Here is a 25,289-nt window from a genome sequence, read left to right on the forward strand (position 1 = left end):
TCCTGTGCCTTTGGCACTTTCTGGTGCTGGAGCCAAACTATGTAAAAGAAGAACCTGCTGCATGGGAAGATATGTTCATATTTGGGACAGAGAGACAGACTGGAGATAAGGATATTAGAAAAGAAGACGAGTGGGAAGACAAGCTGGACTTTTACATGGAGCCACAACAGAAAATTGATTGATAGTAATTAGCCACCTACTGAGGTTGAATGTGCAAGCCAAAATCTTGTTTTTGAATATAAAAAAACAAACATGCCAAGCACCCCTGAAGAAACTTCTGCAGTCCCACAGTGGAGCGAGGACCAGAGAGAACATACAACTGTACTTGCTGCACATCTTCCCTCCTCATGTTACACAACCAGGGCACACAAGCCACCCTAGGCTGTGACCAGTGTTTTCTGACATCACCAAATAATCCTAAAATGAAAGCATTGATGCTGATAGAAGAAGCTTTCCTGTAAAAAACTATGTCTAAGTCAGGCATGGAGTTGCTACACAGAAGGACAGAACACAGTTCTTTCTCTGTCATAATCCCATCCTTGTCCTATTTTACTAAAACGGAAGAAAATTTAATGGCAGTGGTGGTGGTGGTGGTTTTGTTTGTTTGAAGTGGTCAGTGCTTCCTAGGAATGGATCTGAGAGCACAGCCTTCACTTTACACAGGCCAATGAGCTCACCATACTTACAATAAATTCTTAGGGGGCTGAAGATGAAATGCCCAAAGCATCTCCCTCTGTGGCTTGCATGTACTGAAATTTAAGTGGAGGCTGATTTGTGCTGACATTCCTATTTACTTTCCAAGGCTGTAATGACTAATAATTAAGTAGATACTATACTAAAAGCTTCCACTTTGTCCAACAATAAAATTTAAGGATTCATTCAAATTAGAAAGCTCCTCTGGCCAATTATTTTTATATGTAAGGATGTTGTAAAATAAAGATTACAGAAAAATAATTTCCATTAGTTATGCTTATCTGATTTTTCCTTCTAAGACCTCTATAGCTATTGATGGACTGTAACTTTTAATTTGTAGTAAAAGAACCAGAAAGAAGATAAAGTGGATTTTACTGTCAAATTTATGTTTCATCCTAGCAGGACACAAAATTGTAAATTAAATCCCCATGCTCAGCAACTGAAATCCAACACCTTGGAAATTATTTTTGGGTTCGTGTTCTTGGGATTTTTCTTTTTCTCGGAAGAAACAGAGGATCATCTGGAAAATATTCCACCCTTTGATCCAATACATATCAATTTTAGACCTACCTTAACAGATTCAAGGGTGGAATTCCTTATTTCCAGCCTTCCCTCTGTTATCAGAACAAATAGCAGGTTCTGTTTACCAGCAGTCAAATGATTTGCAGATGACAGTCAAAAAGGAATTTATAAAATCTCTGTTCCAAGGAAAGCCATGATCCCCTTAGCTTAAAAAAAATCTCTAAACTGCCTTTTCCAATATTTTCAAGAATGCCTAAAAATCTAAAGCTCCACCCTGAAGCTTTTCCTTTTATTTCCTATCCTTTTGTTCCCAAATATGTTAAAAATATTCCTATTCTTTGATTCTATTGTAAATATGAATTCACATTTCATATACAGAGCCAGAGCTCTTTGTAATTTATGGGTACTTTAAGGGTAAACTTGTTGTTAAGAGAACACCTTTTCTTCACTTTAAACTACTCTCAAGAACAGAGCCAGCTGTGAATACCAAGCTCTTGGCCTCTGTGATATTCCTCCTTGCGTGTGTGTGTTTTTATGGTCTGCTCTTGCAAACCTTGCTTGCTTTGGGTAATCTGCCCTTACATCAGTATTTAAACAGAAGTGAATGGAACTTCTTACATAAGACACTACTTGACGTGAGCAGTGAATGATAAAGCCAGGCTCTTTGTAGGTATTGCAGGATGTGATTTTTTTTCCCTTGCAACAATAGCATGCTTCAAAAAAAAGGGCTAGAAAGGAAGTTTCCTTTGAGCACCAGTGTTTTTGAAGCCACACGCTGAAGTCTCAAATCCTAAATCAGTGTGCACAACCTTCATGCGGAGCACAGATCACATTTTACCATCCTGTGCATTCATTTGCTGCATTCATTTGTCTCTCCTTAGGGATAATCACATTTGTAAATAGGGATTTCCTCTGAATTTTATTTGTCAGCATTCATTTGCAAAAGAAACTGGCCCAGGTTATTAGGTAGTATGAAGTGGTATAACTCTACACATGTCAAAAAACTATGGGTATCTGATGTTATACAAAATCTTAACTGCTGTATTAAAAGAAGGTTGCTCTGTGCAGCCTGCAAATTTCAGCATGTGGTACAGTAACAATGTCCAGATTTTCCAGATTTTTGGTACTTTGTATGTGAAAATTCTTGTGAAAATTCATATGAAAATGGACAGGACACAGGATCTTTTCAGTATTACTTGTATTTGAGAAACATTAAACACAAACGAGTGTGAACCTGTAAGGAAATTTCTTAAGACTGAAGAATATTGTTGCCCCAAAATTCTAAAAAGTCTAGAGACTTATGCTTCTACAACCTTCACATAACTCCCTAAGGAAAAAAAATAATAAAGAAGGGGGATTATTTATTTTCTTAGTGTCTTGCATGTTGGCTTGAGATTCAAGGAGACATAACTGATCTTGATGGCCAAGAACTTCACAAACCAGGTGAAAGACAAAATACCTGTTTTGCCTAGCAAAGGAAGCATACTTAGAAAAGGTGACAATTTTTCACATTTCTTTCTTCTTGCGCATTAACACCAGTATCATTTTGTCACTTACATTTCACATCAAAATAGATTGCTCTTTTTCCCCCATGGATAAACATGATGATTTTATATAAATCTCTCAGAAATCAGGTTTTGAATGTGTGCCATAAACCTGTACAGATGTCCTACTTTTGGGCTTGCCTGAAAGTAGGAATTCTCTTTCCAGAGGTGTTTGTTTCTAATTTGCGTGGCCAACGAGGTGCAGCGGGACATGTGGCACCCAGCCAAACAGATATGAGACAGCTTCCAGCAGAGGATGGATAGATGTGTGAAGGAAATCTGCTTGTCTTCATGAGCCTCCAGGGAAAGAGAACTCCAGGCTCTGACTGTACAACTCAGCAATTCTATACACAGTGAGGTCCCCTTGGAGAGTCACACAGCCCCTTCTGTGCTGCATAACTGAGAACCGAGCAACAAAGACTCAATCCTACCATTTTATTCATATGACACTGTGAACCAGTCTGAAAGGATTAGAAAATGTTTAGAACCAGAAATAACTCCAGGTGAAGGCCTTTGATTGCCACAGTAGGTTGCAAATCATAACAGGCAAGCACAAGAGATCCCATAACCTTACGAAACATTCCAGGACAGTTAAGTGGAATACTTCCCTTGCACAATTTGAGAAAAGTTCATCTCTAAAGCGTGACATGAAAACTCTTGCTCAATACTGCTGTTTTCATTTTAACTAAAAATGAATAAACAGACCCAAAGGAGTCTGGCTTTAAGGGCAGATTGCCTGCATAGGTACTCAAGTGATACAGATAGTTCTGTAATGAAATGCAAGCTGGCCAGCTACTTCAGAGTACAGCATTTGTTTTTGTGATACCTAAAGAAAAAAAATTCCTCATTAATTGCCTTATGAAGATGTAGTTCACTCTCTTCTTACAAGTAAGAAGATCTCAGTACAGAACTAACTCCTAGGCCTGAGCATTGTCTTCAGAGCTGTACCAGTAGGAGTCATTACACTGTGGCAACACAACAGATCAAGTAATATCAGAAGACACTTCAATGTTGTATATTCTTGAAAAAAACACACTAAGCAAGAAAAAGGCTTCTATTTTTCTAGTAAAAGGAGCTTTTCCTTATATTTTATATTACATCTCACTCAATGAAATTTTATAGAGAAAATTACATTTATTATATACAGTTCATTGTTCTTTTCTATAGCAGGGTCCCTAGGTTTTGATTGAAAAATTTTCCCAGAAATCCATAATGTCTGTTATCCTTTGAATTTCCAACTGAATTGCCAACACAGATAATTCAGGATACCATGGGAATTAATAGTCAGAAAAAGAGATATTGTCTAGCAGGCATAACACTGTAAGCAGAGGAAATCTTACTTGTTTATCTCTTCCTACATCACCAAACACTATTTAAAGTGGGAAGTATTATTTTCAGGGAGATTTTTTTACCACAAACTACAGACAATTTAATTATATATACCAGTATTTTATTAATTCTCAGGTTAATATTCTGAATTTGATGTGTTATAGCTAAAGCATCTCTATATTTGAATGCAAATCTCTCATTGAAACACTTGACACCAAACACTGTTTTTTTTCAGAATTACTGAACATTATACTACTTAATACTAATAACTTGTGCTTTAATTGCAATAATTTAAGGTAGCTTTGTTTCATTTCAGACCTTGCCAACATGGCCATGAAAATCAGAGGAAAAAAGAAACATAGATATAGAATAAGGGAAGATTTCTTTGAGTTTGGTAGCTGCATCTGAGTCCTTCATACTCTGAATCTGCTGCCCTTTGGATTAAGTTACACATGTTACCAATCTATGCTATGAGTTATACTCATAATAAGGTGCTTTTGTAAATCAGTCCAAAAAAACATTTGTGCAGGGTATCTGGTGGCAGATACAAAACTAAGCTAAAAAAATTAATCTGAATTATCAATTTTATTCCAAGTAGTTGTATTTAAAAAATAAAATTACAAACTCCTGAAATTGTTATTAAAAAGGATGGGGTTAGGAGTAGTGGGAGGAGAATTTTTCTTTAACTAAAAACAAAAACATGCTTGGATTAGTTTAAGGTTCAATCCTGCAAGTTGCCAAGCTTTCTGGTCCCAATTCAGTAAATTACTTAAGCATGAACTTAAGTTTTAGGCACATCATCAATTCCAAAGAAGTTATCTGACTCACACATCCCTAATAAATGTCTGGGCTAGAGCCAAAGATCTCAACACTTACTAGTATTAAGATCTTTGTTTCCTAATTGAACTAAGAGTGATAGGTAGATTGCATAGAGAATAAAACCCCCTGCAAAGCTCCTTGCAAACTGGGAATCACAGCTGGCTCTGCTGTAACCCACACACCTCACAGTGTGACTCGACTCTGCCATGGTACAAAGCTGGCCACAATGTTCCTGCCCTCCCAACATTCCCTCTGTCCAGGGTGAATCATATTCAGTGTTGCTGAAATTCCTAGCTATCCAAACAAGCAATAATAGAAACATTTGAACAGAAAGAATTGTTTGAGTCATGTAGGTGGTTTTCTTGTGTGGGAAACTACCCACTTTGTATCTATGTGATTAGGAAAGTCAGCTTCATTTGCCTCTGGCTGCCTGAGGCAGGCAACAAAAAGCACATTCATGCTCCTATTCCTTCCTCCTCTCAGCAACACAGAAGAAGGAAAAGATTATTAACATTTATACTGTGGGTTAAGAGAATACATTCCCTGTCTGTAAGGCATCACTTCTTACCAGTGGGAACTTTTTCCAGAATTTTACACTGCCCACCCTGAACTCACCCATCCAGCAAGATGAAGAAAATGCTACCCAAATACATGCTGCCCAATGCAGAAAGAATCACGCTAGGATACCCGAAGTATTGTTCTGTTAATGTTCAGCAATACACCAAACCCTCAGCAGATATGGTGTCTGCCTAAAATGGATAGAAATCTTAAAACAAAAGAGTTTTTATGAAAGACCAGAAAAGAACAATTTGCTTTGGAGAGTTTTACAAAGCAAACATGAGGAGCAGCATGGCTGTAGTCCAAAAGGGTTTTTTCAAAAAATTTTAAAAGAACAGAAAAGAGACCTGAGTACCCCAGGCGGAGAAAAGACAGCAGACAGTAGCTTCTCAGGGCTGTGTAAAAATTATGTGACTGGGGGAAAAGCAAGCCAGGGTGAGGTTTTAGTTGAGGCAGATCTGGAGTAAAACATCAGATCTGGAACCTATCAAGCAACGAGGAGGGAGAATGAGGACAGCAATCCCTCAGACATGTTGAAAGCCCAGGGAGGACACAATCTCAAAAACAGCAGGCTGTGAACATGGCTGGGTTGAACATGGCTGATGAGCCAAAACCCTGGTCAGAGGCGTGTTGGCTGAGCAGGAGGGGAGCTGAGGGAGAGAACTCAGCTGGGACAGAGGATCTCTACAATCCAACATGAGCCCAGGGATGGCAACAGGAAGGTTTTTCATGCCAGAGAAGGAGACGGGCTTGCATGGGAAGCGTTACTATGCAAAAAAATTATTCCTGTGAGAATGGATGTGCTGGATATTAGGAATAGAATTTAAACCTTTGCCAGCCCTGCTCAGCTTTGACACCATGCTGACAATGGCACTTTTCAACAGGTATTTCAGGGGGAACTTCATCTAGCACCCAAGAGATTTTATTAAAGCCAATATGACAAACTGTGACATCTTTCCAGAAGAGAGCATAACAAAAGGTTTGCATCAGTTTTGTGAGCAGCCCTTGGGCTGCATTTTCAATCTAAGTATACTGAATGATGTCTGTTGAAAGTGCTATGCTGAAACTGGTTACATCACCAGTGGCAAAGGATGGGAACTGCCTGCATCCTGCTCTCAGCAGCCTTAATAGAAAAATGATTAATCATAAGTGCAAAAAAAAGTTGTCATAATGTCTCAGCTCTTTTACCTTTAAATTATACTGTCTATTTTACTTATTAGTTCTGGACTGACTTTTCTATTTTTAATTTAAACAAAGGGTAGGTAATTATAAATGACATCTGCACATATGCTTCCAAAGTGTGGATAAAACCTTTCAACACACTGAAATATACTCGTTAGAGGATACATTTAGATCCTGTCAGATAATAGGAAGGAAATTTCTAGAAAAAAGATAAAAAAGGAAATAATTTATGGTATCACTAGTCACCTTCTTATTGGCATTTTAGATAAGAGATAATTAGTCCAAGGATATCTGTCTAACTGTCCTGTACATAGATAGGCTGCCTGTATTGCACACAAATAGATCTATAGGCCACTGTGGTGTTGATGACAGAGACAGGCAGTTGTGAAAATTTCAGAGAAGACAGCAGAAAGCTGAAAGGTAGAATCACAGCAAATCCATTTGCAAGCAAACATCTACGCAGAGCAGGAGTGAAGGCTCACAATGATTTTTGGTGGTCAATTCTGAACCAAATAATCTGCAGAATAAATGACCATAATAATAGAAATGTTCTCATAAATAATGTAAAATTTGCATCAAGAAAAGTCATCATTGAAAAATTAAGCACTGATAAAAAAAATATTTGGGTTGCACAGATGTACAGATAGGTGCTCACTTGGTATCCATAAGAAGTAAATAATGAAATGCTCTAAAGGTCTGGCTTATTCAGCACCAACCTCAGTGAAGATTGTTCAAGACTGCAGCTGAAATAGTGCATTTCAAAGTTCTTATGTTTAAAAAACTAGAATAAAGTTTAAAGACTTTCTGTCTTTAAACAGAAAGTGCCTTCCTTCCTTCCTTCCTTCCTTCCTTCCTTCCTTCCTTCCTTCCTTCCTTCCTTCCTTCCTTCCTTCCTTCCTTCCTTCCTTCCTTTTACCTTCAGTAGTGTGGAAATACAGATTTAGATACCATTGCTGAAAACTACTTTTTCTCTAAAATACTTAATTTCCATGTTTGAATATAAACTATTTTTGTTTGTGTTTGCTTTAGCAGACAATAGTCTATTACCTTCCTTTTTGCAATTAAATATTACATTCTTAAGAATTATCAAGACTAAAATCTATTGATTTCTTCAATGTTTCCTCCAAATAAAAAGATCATGTTAACTAGATCTCTGATCATTCCTTCTTACTTCTCAAATCTGTCCATTGTTCATATGTTTCTTGAACTCCTATTCATGCTTTTATTTCTCAGCATTTTTACTACCTTTAATTGAAGTAGCCTCTTACTTTTGCAAAAGATATTTTATAGCTCACAAAATATTGTGAGGAAAATACAATGTTAATTGTAACCCTACCTCAGAGATTTTAGAAGAAAGGATATTCAGTACATGCAGAAAAGAAATAACCATATAAAAATAATATCTTTCACATCACAATTATATACTTAGTTACAATCACCATGACAGTCCCTCACACATTTTAGTACATCCTGCATTCCCCTGTGAGGGAAGGAAGTACTATTATGGTCTTCCTACCATCAGGGACATATGAACAATTATATATCATTTTATATATATATATATATATATATATATATATATATATATATATATATATATATATAAATATCAGAAGCAGAATATATACGTTCAGATGAGCTCCATCCACTCAGACAATTTGCTCAACAAGGAAGAAAGATTTATTAGCCTGTGTTAATATGGGTATTCTGTTTGTGATGCACAACCAGCTTAGGACACTCCAGACAACCCAGACTTGTGTCCTGACAAAATTCTTAAGAGCTTTTATCACCAGATCTGCAGTGAATTCAGCATGTCTCCCACATTATACTTTTTGCATGCCCAAACCACCCACAGTCCATTCCTCTTCACTTACCTTGGGTTTGAGGGGGTTTTTTTTAGGAAGTTAAACAACACGAGAGGTAAAGCAGAAATGCAGAAGACATGCCACTTTAAGTTGAGGTTCTTCCCACACTCTAAGCACAGCTCTTTCATCAGAGAGGAGGGACCCACCCCCTCTTCTGGGTAAGAACAAAGTCAACTAGCTGAGACTTGGGTCACACAAGCAGGCACCAAATGCTCCATATAGGCCTAACAACTATAAAAGCCATCCCTTTTAGAAAGGAGAAATAAGTCTAGTGACATTTGATATATGAACACAATTTAACCTTACCCATCTAGACAATTTTTGAGTTATCCATCTAGACAATTACCCATGTAGACAATTTTTGAGTTTTCAGGCCTTTAGCTCAGCCAGTCCAAATGCATGAGCTCTGGTCTTAGGAAGTGCAGGTGAAACTAGGAAAGGGAAGAATGTAAAAGCATAGAAAAGAAGAAGTGGAAGGAAGAATATTTGAAATTTGAAGACTCTGTTTTAGCTCATCTTTATACATTTCTTTTGTTAGCTTATCATCAAGCAGACTGCCAGTGCAGAGACCAGAACTTTGGCGAGGTTTTTCAGTCAGCATTTACAAAAGGAAAACAGAAAACATATGAAAGTCTGTTGCTCTTAGCAGTAAATTTTACTTTTGTACTCTTGAAATGTGGAAGGTTGATAACCTTGTTGGTTTGCACACTGTCTATTGCCTGACAGGAGCCAGCTGACTTCTCAGAAAGGGAAATCTGGGGACAAAAAATCAGTAATTACTCTGATATGAATTCTTCCCCACTGTATTAAAGCATGTAGCTGAAGCCCTGTGCAATTGCTGAAAACTCAAAGTTCTGTTTGGGGCATCACTGAAACACACTTAGCAAATTTGCCTCTTAGCTGTCAGATTTTTTTTTTACTAATTGATGCTAATTTATAATAGGTATATTTCCTTGTTATTCTTTATTGTTACCATGTTCTTATAGTTGACAGGTAAATATTAAAATATTTTCTGATTTTCCGGGTTTTTTTTCCTCCATAGAAGGATTAGGTGATTTGTCTTTGTCTTGTACTCAGAGTTTGGAAATCTTCTAAATCAATCAATCTGTCAGCTCCCACAGGTACTTTAGCTGTCTTAACAATTTAGTTCCAATCCTGCAAATTTGTATGCACGAAGATGGCCAAGAATAGGACTTATCTCACCTAATCTAAGAGATAGCAATCTAATCTACACTGTTGTCTAGGCTACACTTCTGTTGTCAATTGAGAGAGGCAGGAGTCTAAGATGGGAGGTATGAATCACCCCTCCGGAGGCGAAAATCTCTCTCCATTGACTCTAGAGGGAACCTAGGAAGGTTGGTTATACTAGACATCCGGCATTTAAATGATCAAAACTAAGTGAGCTAAATCACATTTGAAGTGCATGAAGGGCATGCTGAAATCACTGCAATTCCTCTGAAAAATAGTTGTACGGATGTTAAAACATTTGTATAATAAATGTTCCACACTATTGAGTTTTTAATGGAAAAGACTTTTTCTATGTGTTTAGGGGAATACAGCTTTGATCCCTGACTGGTATTTTTTTTTTGGTTAAGTTAGAGAGGGATGCAAATCAGAAAGTTCAGATGTAGGAAGAAAATTATTTAATGGTACATTAAAAAGTATTTTAAAGGGTAACTATTGCTACCTTACCTGATTCTTCACTCATTGCTAGAACTGGTCAAACTGCTTCTGAGAGGGATTCTTCATTTAAAAAAAAAAAAATCATATGGTAAAAATGATGGTATAGAGGTATTTGGGAACATTGAACTTAAGAAGAACTTTTTATTTTTGTATATCAGCAAAAATGAAAGATGATACCTCTGCTCCCTTGGAAGTTCAGGAAGGGGTAGCTGTCACATTGCAGGACTGCCAGGATACTATTCAAACAGTTCATTATTGACAGGAACCTGTATCAAATACATCAAGAGGTAAAACATTTGGTTGAGAATACATTGGTAAACTTTATCAACTGATGATAAGGACTTGGTGGTCTCATAGGTCTGGTGGATCTGAAAATGAGCATTCAAAGGTACATTTTTCTCTACACTACCAAATCACAGCGTGTTGGCTTTTTTTCCTTAGTGGAAAAAAATTGCTTCAATTTTGCAGGGACAGAAGGAAGCAATGCCACCCACCTTGAGGCCTCTGATTTCAAGGCACTTCCCTTCCCATTGCATGTGTTTGTGGGGAGCAGAGGTTTTGTGTGTGCACAGCTATAAGCTTGCCAAAGCCCTCTCAGTGGCTGCTGCCGCCCCACCAGCGCAGCTGAGCGGTCGACTGCCGTGCTGAAGTACTGAGTCAAACTGGAGCCTGTCCCCACACACAGCCCAGAAACTTGGAAACTTCAGTGCCAGATGGAGGGCGGTTGGGAAATCCACCCCCATAACCCAGGGACAGGGTGCACAGCTGGAGCACAGATGCAGACAGGCCTGGCTGGGGTGGCCGTGGGCCATGTGGGATCAGGGATGGCCCGAAAGGCTGTGATGTGCCCCTGCTCACAGCAGGTAAGGAACGTGTAGGGAGCACACTCCATTCAGCCAAGGGATCTCCTTGTGCCACTCAGCTGCCAGCTCTGCTCTGGCTGCCAGCGTTCAGGTGGATTTCACTCGCTGATGCAGGGAGACAAACTTTACCACTTTGTGACTCATGCTCCATCGGGGGGAGGGGGAGCAGCAATCATTTATGACTCACTATATTGTATAAGGCTGTGGAAAATCATTTGCCTGCATACTGTACAAATACATACTGGAAGTATATTAAATATGTTGAAGTAATTGGAACACAATTAAAATGTTCTGAAGCAAAAGAGAGAAAGGTTACTCATTACCAGTCTCTTCCTTTTCGCAGAGATAACCTATTAGAAGAAATTTGCAGTATTTTCCTTCTGAAGTAGTCAAGGCTTTAAAATTCTGCCTAGAAATAGAACTGTGTGAATAATTTGGGGTGGGGGTTATATTCAAAGAAAAACTAGCAGTTTTTGTCCTCTTGACAGTGTTTTTTTCTTCTTTTCTTGAGCAACTGTTCCTAGGATAAGAAAAATGTAAGTTCTTCTGAAACAGTAGGAATAAATATATTTTTAAACTTTCCTTTTAAAAGCAAAGTTGTGCAAAAGCCTAATACTTGAACCAGCATTTGAATAAACCAGACTGCAAAGGATATTGTTACACCAGAGGGAAAGAAACCATAGCCTGCAGGTTGGGGTGCTGTCTATATAAAGTTCTTTGCTTTGCTAGAATTTAAATGAGGACCTTAGGAAAAAAATATCTCTGGCCTAAATCTGAAAAAAAAAATCTGAGGCTCCTTTATCCTGGAGAATTTAGAAACCTGGGTTACATGACTTGAATGAGGCAAGTGATGACAATATCAAGGAGACAGCTGTGTTTGAACACTCCCCTTTCCTTCAGACCAAAGCCATGTAAAGCAATACTGATAAAAGTTTTTCTTCTGGAAAGGAAAAAAAAAATCCTGTCAAAACTGATATTTTGAGACAATTAGTTCACAGAATTGCAGAATATGCCAAGTTGGAAAAGACCCACAAGGATCACTGAGTCCAACTCCTGGTCCTTCTCAAAACCATCTCCAAAAGCCACATCATGTTCTTTAGCAGAGTGAAATATGGGATCAGACAAACCCTGTGAGAGCATGATGGGTGGTGGGAAGATGAGAGTGGGACCCACTTCTTCAATCCATGCTTCAATATTGAGTCACAGACAGGTCAATCTACAGAGGGGAACTTCACCTGAAACTAAAGCTAAACTAAAAGAAGTGCAGGGAATGGTTAGCTGATTGCTAGGCAATGGCTATCACAGCAAACACAAGCTAAAATCAGCTCAGGCCAAGACAAGCCCAGGCACATTTTTAATCCCTGCACTGCCAGGTCAACAGAAAGTCCCTGACCTTTTACATGTAGGGACAAGAAATCACATACACTGAGCTACAAAATAAGGACAAGGAAAAAGAGAGGAAGAGAATGATGGTCTTTTTCCCCACCCGAAAAAATAAAACCCAGATCTCTGCAGGATTGCCTTTAAAATGTGTGATGTGTTAAAAATGAGGCATTTTGTATCCTGAGGTTGGCACCAAAAAATTTCCTTTTAAGATTATTCTTGTTAAAATAGAGAAATTACTCTGTTCTGTCAGAAAACAGACAGGATATCTGGAGCAACTCTTTTCCACACTGTAACCTGAAGATCAGAGCCTTTCAACAAGGAGCAAACCTTCCAGTATCTCCAAAGTTTCAGGTGTGTGTAAATTGCCTTTTTTTTTCCATTTTTGGGTTTTTTTCCTTTTTTTTCCTTTTTTTTTTTTTTTTTTTGAGGTTTTCTTTCCTGCCTGTGCAGACAAAAAATGCCACATTCATGGGGACAGAAAGAAAAAAAACAAGAAGCGGCAAAGGGACAGCTTGGGAGTCTGAAGACTCACCTGGAGGGCAAAATCTGAGTTTACATTTAAATGTAGGCAAAAGAGTAAAACAAGTACAGGCTCACTTCCAAATATCTGACATTTGGTCAGAACTTTGCAGAGAGGTTGGGATCCTGCTTTCCTGCTCATTGGCTTCTTCTAAAAAACCATACTAGCTCTCCCTGTGCACATTTTTGCAATCCCCCCCCTCCGCCCTTTTCACACGGACCCTTAACATCCCAAAGAAGCACAGGGCACCCTACCCCTGTGGAAGAGGACATCTCTCAGTGCAGCCTCTTTGGGGAATTTCTGCTGTAACTTGGTACAAGCTCCCTGGGCCCATGGTGACATCCCAGTGTCACCCAGCACAGTGCAACTCCATTCAGTCAAGCCAATCTAGTGCTGGCTTCTACCCCCAGCCAGTGAGACATGGCCCTCAGTCAACTAAATGGCAAGTAAAAGACACAATGAGTCTCATATAAGAATTTATGACACAATTCATAAATTGAGTGTGTTGTCATAAGTGTTGTCCATTTGTCTGTCTTATTATCTCCCAGTTGGGCAAGGGCCCAACTGATATCCCAGTGTAGCTGATGATAGGATTTTAAATTTTGGAACATTGTCAGCATCTTGTTCTGTTGATGTGCAGAAACTAATTTAGTGTAAACCAAAAGGGTTTGTTTTTGTTTTTTTTAAATCTCCTAATATCATAGGCAGAGCCATGCACTTACAGCTCAGTAAAGTGCCCAGAGCAATACTGAGACAGATCAAAATGCAGTATTTTACAGGAGACAGAAAATCTTTCTGAATATCTCAGACTCAAAATGTGAATGTATACTATATGATCAGGTGAAATATAGGAGAATGAATGTCTTAATCATATAGAATATCCCAAAATGGCTAGTATAACCAGCTAAAGCCACTATATTAAATTAATTACTCAATTAAATTTAAAAGGTCACTCAAAATACTGGATTTGAATAGTCAGAAAGTGGTAAAAACATTATCCACTTGCCCAGTGTTTTCTAGTGGTTTTAAAGATTTCAAAAGACAAATAAGGTATATGCAATTGTAAAAATCGTTGTGATTACCACAGAACAGGTCTAAAGGAGACCAAAGAGCAGTACAAATAATAATAATAACAAAATTGCACTAAATAAAATAATAAGGAAAGGAAAATTGTGATTGCAAACTCTGTGGATTTCAAGCAAAATGACAGTATTGATTTGCAGCCCAGAAGTCAGAGTAATAAATAAAAATCATGGGAAAAATGTATTCATTTTCCCTGATTTGGAGCAAACGGTCCAGTCCCAAAGGAGGCTTTTAAGTTTTACCAAAAGGAAAGAAATATGTGAAGAAAAGAGGACAGTTTACTTTTTTTTTTTTTTTTTTTTTTTTTTTTTTTTTTTTTATCTGAAAAAAGTAAAGGCTTTGCAGTAGACAAGGGAAGAAAAAATTTCCAGTGTTGAATTTTTAACAAGATAGCTAGATATGGAATCTGAGGGGTGGGCAATGAACAGCCTTCACTTTTAGGGGGGAAGACAGAGGGTAACCACCACACTGACTAACTGATATCATCAAGTCCCACTCTTAAGTAAATGGCCCATATGGGGATTGACCCCACACCCTTGGTGTTACTAGCACCATGCTCCAATCAACTGAGCTCATCTCCTCATTCTGAGAATAATTTCACATGATATGAGGACATTTGAATTGACCCACATGTATGTAAAAGGGCTAAAGAGATTTCTCTTATTTTTTAAAGTTTTGGAGAAAAGTGAAAATGATTGATTTTTTTTTCCTTGAACCCCAAATTTAATCCCTTATACACTGTAGATGAGGCACAAAGCAGTATATCAAAGAAAGAGATTAAACATGTAGCTGGTTGTTTTTCACACAGATGAACAAAGACCTCTCTGTTCTATTATCAGTGCTTATATCTGTTCTGGTACAGGATGTGTCATTGCTCCCTGTACCAAAGTGTTACTGCATATTGTAATGTTCATTGAGAAAAATAATTAAAAGGAAAGCTCAGGATGTGGTTAAACCCTACCCATGTCAGTCTGGGCTTTACATGTGTAAATCACATCCAGTGTTATGGAAAGAACCCAAGAGACTAAATTAATATTCTGTTACATTCCTGGAAACTTCTTAAGACTTTGGCAATTTTTTGTTGATTTTATTCAAATGCTGTCTTAATATTCAAATTCATGAAGTACATGAAGATGCTTTTGATTTATTAAAATTTATTTGTACTCAACATCTTTGAAAGTCAGGTCACTACATGACTATGTATAAAGAAGCTCAGTAGGCTGGCCTGATTTTTGGAAGTGCCAAGTTGCCACAGTTTTTGCTAAAGTCAGGGAAAAATGTAAGTTCTCAGTAACTGGAATTCCAGTAGTCTTTTGCTCAATATTTTAGCTGTCCATGAAAGACTCTGGCTACCTAAAAATGAAAAACTGAGGCTTGATCTTGTAACTTTATAATGGAACAGAAAATGGGGTCATTATATTAAAAGAAGGAAAGAGTAATTGGATCATTGAGATTGAGGTAGGAAAGCAAGTTCATCCTCAGTTTGCTGAATTTATCTGGTGTCTTTAACATTAAGAATATCTCAATTTTCAGGATTTTTCCTGAAGTTTCATTTCAAATGTAATTAAAAAAATGCATACTGTCCCATGGGTACTTCAGACAGTGGTGAGATCTGGTGTCATATTTAAATACTTTTCAGAACAGAAAATTTGGAGGGGGAATGAGGATACAGGGTGAAAATTTCACTTGGGAAGCACTCTAATTTCCACTGAAGTCAATGACAGAATTCCTACTGACTTTTAAAGACAGCAAAAGCACATCAGCACAAAAAAAGTGCATAAATAGAAGCATCCCAAGCCTGCTGAGACTTCATTACATAATTTTTAAAATATGAAGGATAAATCTAGGCATCTAAATGGCATATACATGTGTTATGCACCATTAATAAGTTATGAGAAATAAATAAATTAAACTGAACATGCCCAGTGCATTGCTAGTCTTCCCAGAGATGAGAGCTGGAGAAACTAAAAATAGAAAAGATGATTTTATGTGCAAGTGCCATGAAGGAGTAGTGGTTCAGCAGGGGAAGATGTAAACAGAGAACCAACACCGTCCCAGTGGGGATGTACAAATGTGAGGAAGGGCACAGCTTCTGTCTCGGTGCATAACATGAAGAGGTCCAGGTAAGGCACAAACTGCACAGATCTAAAATATAAGCAGTAAAAGCCCTCCCACAGTGAATTATAGCTGAGTTTTTCTCCAATTTTTATTTTTCTCTTCTCCCCCCGAAAAGTTGCTTTTGGCTACTGGCTATATAAGTGTCTTTTATATGTCCATTTGATTCCTATTTTCTGTGTCTTGCATGTCTGCTGAATAATTTATGCCATGAAAAACAAGTTAAGCAAGCAAGCTTCTTCTGTGCTTCATTCAGGAAGCAGTGATGTTAGTGACCACTGACTAGGGAAGGAAAGACAGTCCAAGCAACAATTCGAGCCAAACACTTTGAAGACCAAGACCAGATCCTTAACTTAATTACATGATAATAAAGGCCAGTTGTGAACTTCCTCCATTTGAGAATGATATGTTCCTTCTGTTTCTAATTGGCAGCTGCTGTCGGGACCCATGGCTCTGCAGTGATGTCAGTACAACAGCTCCAAGCAAGAGCAAACAAAGCATCAACAAATGTATATGCACAGAGCATGTTTCCCCTTAGCTGATGATTTGCCTAAAAAAATAAATCCCACTTGTTTCAAGCCCTGACACAACAGTGAAGCACAAATGATACCTAGCACCTTCACCATTTCTAGAGTAGCCATGGGAGCCTTCCAACAGCCCCCTGTGACTGACTGGTGGGTGCCAAAAATAGACATGGGGATGAACATGTGGTAGCTGTGGTTATTCGCTATGTGCTGTGTAGATTCTGTTCTTTAGGGAAAATATCATAAAAAGTAAATCAGATTATCCTGAAGAGCATCGTCTGTTGTGATTATAACCTTAATTTCTTTTGGGCCTCCATGTCTCAGGATATGGAGGGTCCCATATCCACACCCAACAAAAACCCCAACTGCTGGAAGCTGCTCAAAGCAGAATGCGCAATCCAGACCCTTCTGTTTACAGTAGAATCCAAAATAGTTAAAAATAACCATAGAAGTTAAAAAATAAACATGGAACTTATTCCTTAGTAATGATGCTTAACAACACCAATTTCCTTGCAGGTCTTACACGTAGCTGGATTCTTCCTGTGGAGAAACATCTCCCCAGGTTAGGTCAGTTGTGTGCCCTCAGCAGATCTCCCCACTCACTCAGTTTTCAAGGTGTTGTGGAATAAATGCAGATCTCGCTTCAGTATTTTATTTGAAAAGTAAAAATTGGGAAAACATGTTTGAATGTCTATTTCAAAGGCCAGTGTGAGAATCAAAACCAAAGCTTGAGCACAGTCAAGGGCTATGGGAATGAGGTAAACCTCAATTCCAAAGGAATATATATAAAGGGTAAATCTGCATTTAGAAAGAAAAGGTTAAAAAGCACATGATGAGCAGCTGATTTGAAATGTGCTCTGGGGGAAAGCTGAAAAACCAGAGGATCCTTTTCTCAAGATGGTGAAACTAACTGTGAAAGCTAACCAGAAAATATGGCTAGAACTAGAGTCCAGCAGATAAGGGAAAGATGGTGCTGTGAAAACAAGGCCCCTACTTGTTCCAGGGTACATCATCAGAGATAAGAGAGTTCCCAGTGGTGATTGTGCTTATCCCTTCCATCTCCAGTTGTGGCAGTCTGGAAGTCATGAACAATATGGAAAATCCTAAAGGGTCTCACATACAAGGCCTGCAGTGAAGAATTCAAAATTCAAAGATTGGGACTTTGGACTAAAACTCATCGTTTAAAATGAAAAGCAAAATTTTAGCTTTACATTTAGGAAATGTAAAGTAGAACTCAAGCCATAAGTCAAGAACACAGTGCACACCAACGCCAACTGAGAGATCCAAGGGCTAACTCTGCACATGATAACCTTGCACCAGAAAATGTGGGGAACTGTCTTACCAAAAGACATGGCTGAGAACATACTCAGCATTGAAGCATGACAGCAACATTTGCCATATCCTGCAGCTGAATTATTTACCTGGCTTTGCAGAGACCAAGGTTATCCTGATTATGAAGCTCAGAATATCATTATGTGAATGGAGTCTACTATATCATGTGGATTTACTGCCACAGTCTTACCTCTTTTCAGTGATTTCTGCACCACACTTCATTTTGCAGCATTGATGTGTTCTCAGAATGCACAAAACAGCAGAGATCTGTTTTGAGTTGAGGCAGCTATGCAGATTTGTACCATCTGAAAATCTGGACTATGGTATCCCCACATTCCTTTCCTGCATGCAACATAATACTGCTAGGCTGCAAACAGCTGTTGGAACTGACATGTGGGAGCTAAGGGCAACCAAATTTCTTCTAATGAAACAAAACCCTATATCACATAGAATGGGCAGTTACTTGAGATTTTCCCATCTCCTCTGGAAAAACAGGTAACATTCATACATGGAATCTGGGCTGCATCAAAAAAATTGATTTTAAACCAATAATGCTCTGCTGATAATTGACGCATTGTCTTATGAAACATAGAACCAGTATTTGCAAAAGTGAACATACTTGTTGCTACCATAATTAGGAAAACCCACCCAAAAAGTCTGCATTGATGGAAATACAAGTAGGAACCATCATGTTCTCCCATATAATACAAATCTTGCATCCAATCTTCCTTTCTAAACAAAGTTATTAGGCAATAAGAGCTCATGTATGTGAGTAGGCCTTGCATCAAAGTTCATTTTCAATTCAGAATATTCCTAAAGTCTGGAGTACATAAAATAGCTATAGCTCTGCTCATCACTATTGCTGTAATTCTTTTGTTTGACAAGGGTTTTTTTTAAGTGGTAAAAGCCTTTCAGCCTGTGCAGCTGAGATGCTCAAGCTTCTCAGAAGCAGGACACCTTAGTTCATGTGAAAGATTTCTTTGTTCCTGCTAGAAAGCAGGAAAGTCTGTACTAAATAATCTGAGAAATAATTGCAATCTTGACACTTCATGACTCCCACATTGAAAACCTCTCTTTCCTGGAAAGGGGGTTGGGTGAAGTAGATATGTATCTATTCTTAACTTGCAATGATCCAACTTTACTGAATTTCTATATTGACCTGATCCAAAGCCATAAAGGTGACAGAAAATTTGAGGTGGAAAATGTAGTCTAACAACAAATAACAAATAATTTACAGCAGGATCTCTGCTTGTCTGCCTGAATGCCTACAGAGATCAGAACATGGACAATTTACCCAGCTAGCTGAGACTTCCACCTTCAACACAATGCCAGAGTTGAATCTTGCAAACAATTTAGGAGTGTATTAGAGGTTTCCATGAAAAGCAATGATGGTTAAATGCCATCACTAAGGGATTCAGCAGACAGACTGAGAAGAAAGGTAAAGCTGTAAATCAAAATCAACAGTTGGCATTTACAGGTTTTAGAGCCTTTCAAAGTACACATGATCCTTCAGAGAAAAAGACTGTAATCATACTCATCTGAGTGGTAAGTGATGCTAACAAGTTGCAAAGTGGAAGCTAAAGGTCAACAAGGCCAGACAGTCACCCTTTCTAATAAAGCTGCACTTAATGGCTGAGATTTTCTTGGCAGTCCTCAAAAACACTTCTTAACAACCCTCTTCTTTGGGTATCTCAGCATAAAGCAGAGCAGTCGTTTGATAGATCAGGCTTAAGAAGGTATTCTGGTGAGGACAGTCTGGCAGTAAAGGCAGCAGATAAACTGAGGATCTCAGGTTGGCTCAGACAGAGCACGATGCACAGTGTCTGTTCACTCATTATTGTGATGATCTGCAAAGTATTTCATTTGAACACAAGAAATGTGAAAGTAGTCTTGGAGGCACCTAAATTCTCAAGAAGCAGGGCTGATTACAAGCCTCAAGAAGTAGCCTTGCTTTAAAATCTCTACTAAATCACAAGGTAAGCAACCAAAGAGAAGCAGTATCTCTGCAATTACAAGATACCTTGCAATCAACACTAGTTTCCCTTTAATTCATTACAGCATTCCAGCAGAATTGCAACAGATGTCAGCAAGAGATGATGTTAAATACTGTCTTTCCAAATCACAGGAATAATCCTAGCATGTGGAGTAAGATTTAATTAGGAAAACAAGGTGAAGAATTAGTTTGGGTTATGTAAACTCTGGGAAAGAAGCAACAATAAATTTTTTCCTTGATTTTAATGTCTAATAAGGGCTATCAAGAATTGTACTCAAAAAATCACTCTTCGATAATTGTCCAATTTTGATGGAGATATATGTATTCACACCCACATTGATATTTCCTTTACTCTGTTTGACAACTTGCTTCAGAATCTGATTTAGTGAGCACATCTAAAATAATTTCAGTTAAAGAATTTCAGAGTCTCTCATCCTTACAGTGTTCATTTTTATGAAGGTTTCAAGAGCTTTGTTACATATTTGAGGCATTGCTCTCTGACCTGTTTAAGATGGATTATATGTTAGCATATGAACCAGTGAAAGAGTTTCAATTTTGTAATACTGCTCTGTGGAGTAAAGCTCTGAGTACCTGCATACTGAAGTATTCATGGAACACAAAAAAAAAAATGCAAGAATTTTGTCTACATCTGGAAAAATGGCTGCCTGGAAAGTTGAATTAGTTGAATTTAACTGAGGTGGGATTAAATTTCCAAGAGCAACAGTAACTAATTTAGGTTATGCAAGTTAAAGCATCTGAACACAAGAAGTACAACAGGTCCAGTGTCAAATACCTTCTCTGACCTTGTTCCAGATTATTTTTTCTCACAATGCTTCTAATTTCTGGATCTGCTTCACTGTATATAAATAGTTGACCCATTAGTTATCTTTTCCTGACCCAATACAGTGTCCAATTATTTTCTTTTTTTCTCTTGACCCAGAAGAAATCTTTTCCAGGGCTGCACACTGCTTATTCAGGGAGGGAAGATGCACATATTGAATCTTGCCAAAGTGGATTTCACAAAGTTGACACAGGTATTGAAAAATAAAATAAATTAATGTAGAATGCAAAAAGGAAAAGTTAAGCCACAGCTCAATATGAGAGTGTGAGACTGTTTTCAGAGAGTTTTTTTGGGGCAAATAATGGCCTTAAAGCATATCAACTTCTACTGTGTATTTGTTCTAAAAGAGCAGATTTCCTGAAGCTGAACTTAAAACTTATGCTATTTTAGTACACAAGGGTCAATTCCACTTGACCATTTCTACTGCGTATGAATGGTTGGGAAGCAAAGGACATTACGTACAGGGGATGGTATGCTACTCAGGCAGGGAGTTTATGAAACAACCCCTAATCAAAGCTTTAAAAGCAAATTAAAGAAGGGCTGAACATAGCTCAGTTTGCAATAACCTTTGCAGAATGTTTAGGAAAAAATCCATTTTATTTTTAGGCTTTATTCTCATTATAACTTCCCATAAATTTCTTCAAGGACTGGAAGGTGAGATAATAGCAAAATATAGTACACTAAATATCCCACCAAGTCTTTACTCCATTCTTTACACCAAGTCTTGCTCCATTCACTCCAGTTCTAATGCTGCTGCTGTTACTGCAGTGTCTCAGTGCCTTCTAGTAACACACTAAACAACACATCCAACATCTGTCAAATGTTTGTGCTCTCTGTTTCTCTCCTCAGGGGAAGATGTGTGTTCAGCAGAGTGTTTTCTTTTCAAATTTATTTTTAATAAAATCTAAATGTCTGTGCTATTTTTTGTTAGACAAGTCAAAGAAATATGACTTGCAGTCAGGACAGAGGGTACACAAGATGCTGTAGCCCACAGCTGCCTCTGGCAGAAGAAGCGCAATTTATGCCCAGAAGTGGGAAAAAGCTGTGGGTGGGTCCTGAGGGTGAAAAGGTGGGGAGGGCTTAAAAGGAGCTGTGACAAGGGCTTACTCATGCAAACTGTGAATGCAGGAAGGAGAGGGTGAGACTTTATTTTTGCATCTTTTTTTGCTTGCATTCAAATTTTATGTTGAAAATGCAAATGCAGAAAAAAAGCTGAATTCCCTCATAGTGTCATCAGAGCCATTCATTACTCACTTTGCTGCTGCTGCTTCTCCCAAGCACCCCAGATTTGAAACAAGAGGGCTGTGGCAGTGATGCCTGTCACTGGCATCAGGAAGACTGGGAGGGTATGTTTGCACATTTACTGCCTACACTCTTTTAATGTCCAGCTCAGGACAACCTTAAGAAATTCAAATATATCTCACACATGTATTTTAAAAGGAGAGTAAGAGAAAGGGGAAAAAAAATTGCCAGGACCTTGCAGCCAGTGAGAACAGGGGTGCAAAGCTCTGTGTATTGAGAATTAAACACTATGCAATTAGAAGGTAAACTTACATGACTTTCAACAGTGTGCTCCATTAAGAGGGATTCTAAGAGACTCTTATGAAAAGCCAGGTGAGGCCAGCTCCATCCTCTTCCCAGTAGTAACAAGTGAATTTACCTTTGGCTGGAATACATGCATTAATGGCAAATAAATAATTGCAGTAATTTATTCAGTGCGTTCTTCTATTCTTCTGAAATATGATTTTGTGCAACTGTTTCTCACTTAAGCTTTAAGAATAAACTCCTGTACCAGCTTTCATATAAATAGTATATCTAGTAAATTGTCCTTCAACTGTTGTAAAAAGACTTTAACTACAGCCCTGTAGCTAAACCAACCCAATTCTCAAGGAATATGCTTAAATAAACACTGCAAATAAAACATTAAGTTGTCTTCAGGTGATATTTTACTATCCTCTCTATCACAATCATCACTTTTGTTCATTCCATTGTTAGCTTTTTAACAGCAAAAACCAGCATGATTTAGAAAGTGAGACATCTCTTGAGCTGGAAAGAAGCAGAGTTACCAAACAAAGCTTTAAAAATATCATTGTTCTCTGGCTGCAGAGACACATGTGCATTTCCCTTGTTACAGACAAATGTTGTCTATAAAGGAGGATTTATTTTTCACTGTTCTAAAACATAAATTTAGTCTCAGTGCTCTAGTCCCCAAAACTCCCACACATTTCATTGGAAAATATACCTGAACAAAGACAGCAAGTTCTGTCCTTGGGGAGGCCAAGAGTAGATTTTTGTCTTAGATTTATACCAGCAGCATGTGGAGACAGAAAATATGCAATAAGTCAAAGAGATTTTACTTATCAGAGATGTAGACAACCATTTGTCAGTACTTAACTGTATTGCTGGATGACTCATTCCCATTTCTAATACCTAGGAATACAGGGCATGTGTGGGAACACAATGTCTGCATTGATTTTAATCTGGTCTCTTTTTGTACTGTCTACAAATAGCTCAAAACGAACCCAATCAGATAAGCAGAGCAGAAAATGATTGCAAAACCACATATAGTAAGCTGCTCACAGAGGCCTTAGAGAGGCCAAGGAACACACAAAACAGAAAACACCAAGGTAGCAAAGAACAACTCATGAAAGGATGCAGTTTCTCTATGCCATGATGAATAATTTAGGTCAGGAAAGGGATCAGGCAGGGAAAAGAAAGATTTTGATTTTAGGTGCAGGACCAGCAACTGCCCTACTCGAAGCCTAGTGCTAGCAACACATCCCTTTTAAGCTTTTCAGCTTTGGATTCCAAGCTTCATGTCAAAGTAGGAATCCATTATTTATACTTGACAGGTTGGAGAAGGCAGGCTCTCCTGCTATTGCACTAACAGTATTTAAAACATTCTGTGTGCTCTGGTCCTCACTGAACTCCCTTTCACAGATGCCTGCTGCAATTCTTGGCTCCAGGAGAGTGGGTGTGGTAGACTTCTGGGAAAGAATCTCCCTGTTATGGGAGAATTTTTCAGCTTTTGAATTTATTTCTGATACCAAATGAAACAAAAATTTGAAATTTTTGTTATTGTTTTGCAAGCTGTTTCTCTGAAAATAACTTGAGTCAGGGAAATTCAGAATTTTTTCAATGACAAGCTCTTTGTTTTCAGTCTTGACATTTGCTTTTTTGCTCCACCTTTTAGTGAAGATCAAGATTAAACACTCAAATAAAAGTATTAACCAAGCCAATCATTCTGTTTCAAAATTTTCTAAATAGGTTCTGTCAGTAAATTCAAAAGCTTCTGATATTGAAATATTCATCATAGATACATGCCTCCAGAGTATCTTCATAGCCTTGACAAGTCAAGGATGTCCAACAAAAATTCCTTTCTGGTCTAGCCCCTTAACACATATTTCTTCTGTCATCCTGAGGGTACCCTTTTGGGACCCAGGGTGGAAGGGGAGAAACAAACATGGGCTGTGGGATAACAGGCTCACCCCTAATCCAGAAGGGATGATAGGAGGAAGAAGCAGTCATAGAAGCTTATACAAGGCAGAGATGACAATCTATCTGATGTTAAAATAGTCAGAGTAGCATCTTTGACAACTCATATACAGCATCAATTCCTTTTTCCACATCAGAAGAAACTATAATCCCCTAAGGGTACTGCAATTACACTGATTTTACATCAAAATAAATCAGAGAACCGTCAAAATTGCTATTACAACAAGGATCAGTATTTCATCTTGCCTCCTCTGTGTGGCCATGTATCTGCCCTTCATTCTTTCTGATAGGCAACTTTCCTTTTTGAGCCATTTCTCTGAACACAATTATGTGGAAAAATGGAGAGGCTCACAGAAGTTCCTGAGGCAGTGCAGCTGAAGGAGGCATACATTCCCATAGCTCAGAGGAGTCCTTAGCTACTGCAGAGAGCCAGAGCTACTGCATCTCCCTTTCCTGATCCTGGAGCAAGTTCTGCTTACAGCAACCCAGGGCCCTCTCTGCCACATCCCAGGGCAGAGCACATCCTGCAGTTTGCCACCCTGGGACAAGTCTCATGTAATCCCATGTAGTTCACAGCAGGAGGAGTGCAGTCTGCAGAGAACAGCCACATAATTCATGCATGCAGCTGCCCCCTGCATGCATTTTCTGAGATCATCCTAGCAGAGAGCTATGAGTTTCCTCCTATTTGCCAGACCAGATATGCAATATGCGCAAAACTAGGAAGAACAGTGTTGAAGTATTATATCAGAAATGTTCTTCCCAAAAAGAACACAGGAACAATAAGAAATATTAGGTCTCCAAAAGGAAGTGGGAGAGCAATTACATATTTGGAACTGTGGCAAGCCCAAGTAAAATTTGACTGTATTTTCCATCTAGGATGGAATCAGGTTTTTTAAAAGCTATTCTGAAGAGAGCGTAGGGTTTCACAGCCTGGAGGCTTTA

At 38.3% G+C, this 25,289-nt stretch overlaps 1 long non-coding RNA gene across 3 annotated transcripts in view; it reads right to left on the bottom strand.

Moving 5' to 3' along the window:
• The window catches only part of LOC139591998 (uncharacterized), a 107,540-nt gene that overhangs the window by 76,920 nt on the left and 5,331 nt on the right, over positions 1–25,289 (bottom strand). For all 3 annotated transcript variants that reach the window (XR_011679851.1, XR_011679843.1, XR_011679862.1), the window contains exons 2-3: positions 10,373–10,461; positions 10,205–10,255 (exon numbers count right to left, since the gene is read on the bottom strand). This is a non-coding gene — a long non-coding RNA (uncharacterized lncRNA). The remainder of the gene's footprint in view (positions 1–10,204; positions 10,256–10,372; positions 10,462–25,289) is intronic.

The sequence above is a fragment of the Agelaius tricolor genome, unplaced genomic scaffold (genome assembly GCF_023055355.1).
Source record: "Agelaius tricolor isolate 1412-34295 unplaced genomic scaffold, bAgeTri1.0.p SCAF_1, whole genome shotgun sequence".
NCBI lineage: Eukaryota > Metazoa > Chordata > Aves > Passeriformes > Icteridae > Agelaius > Agelaius tricolor.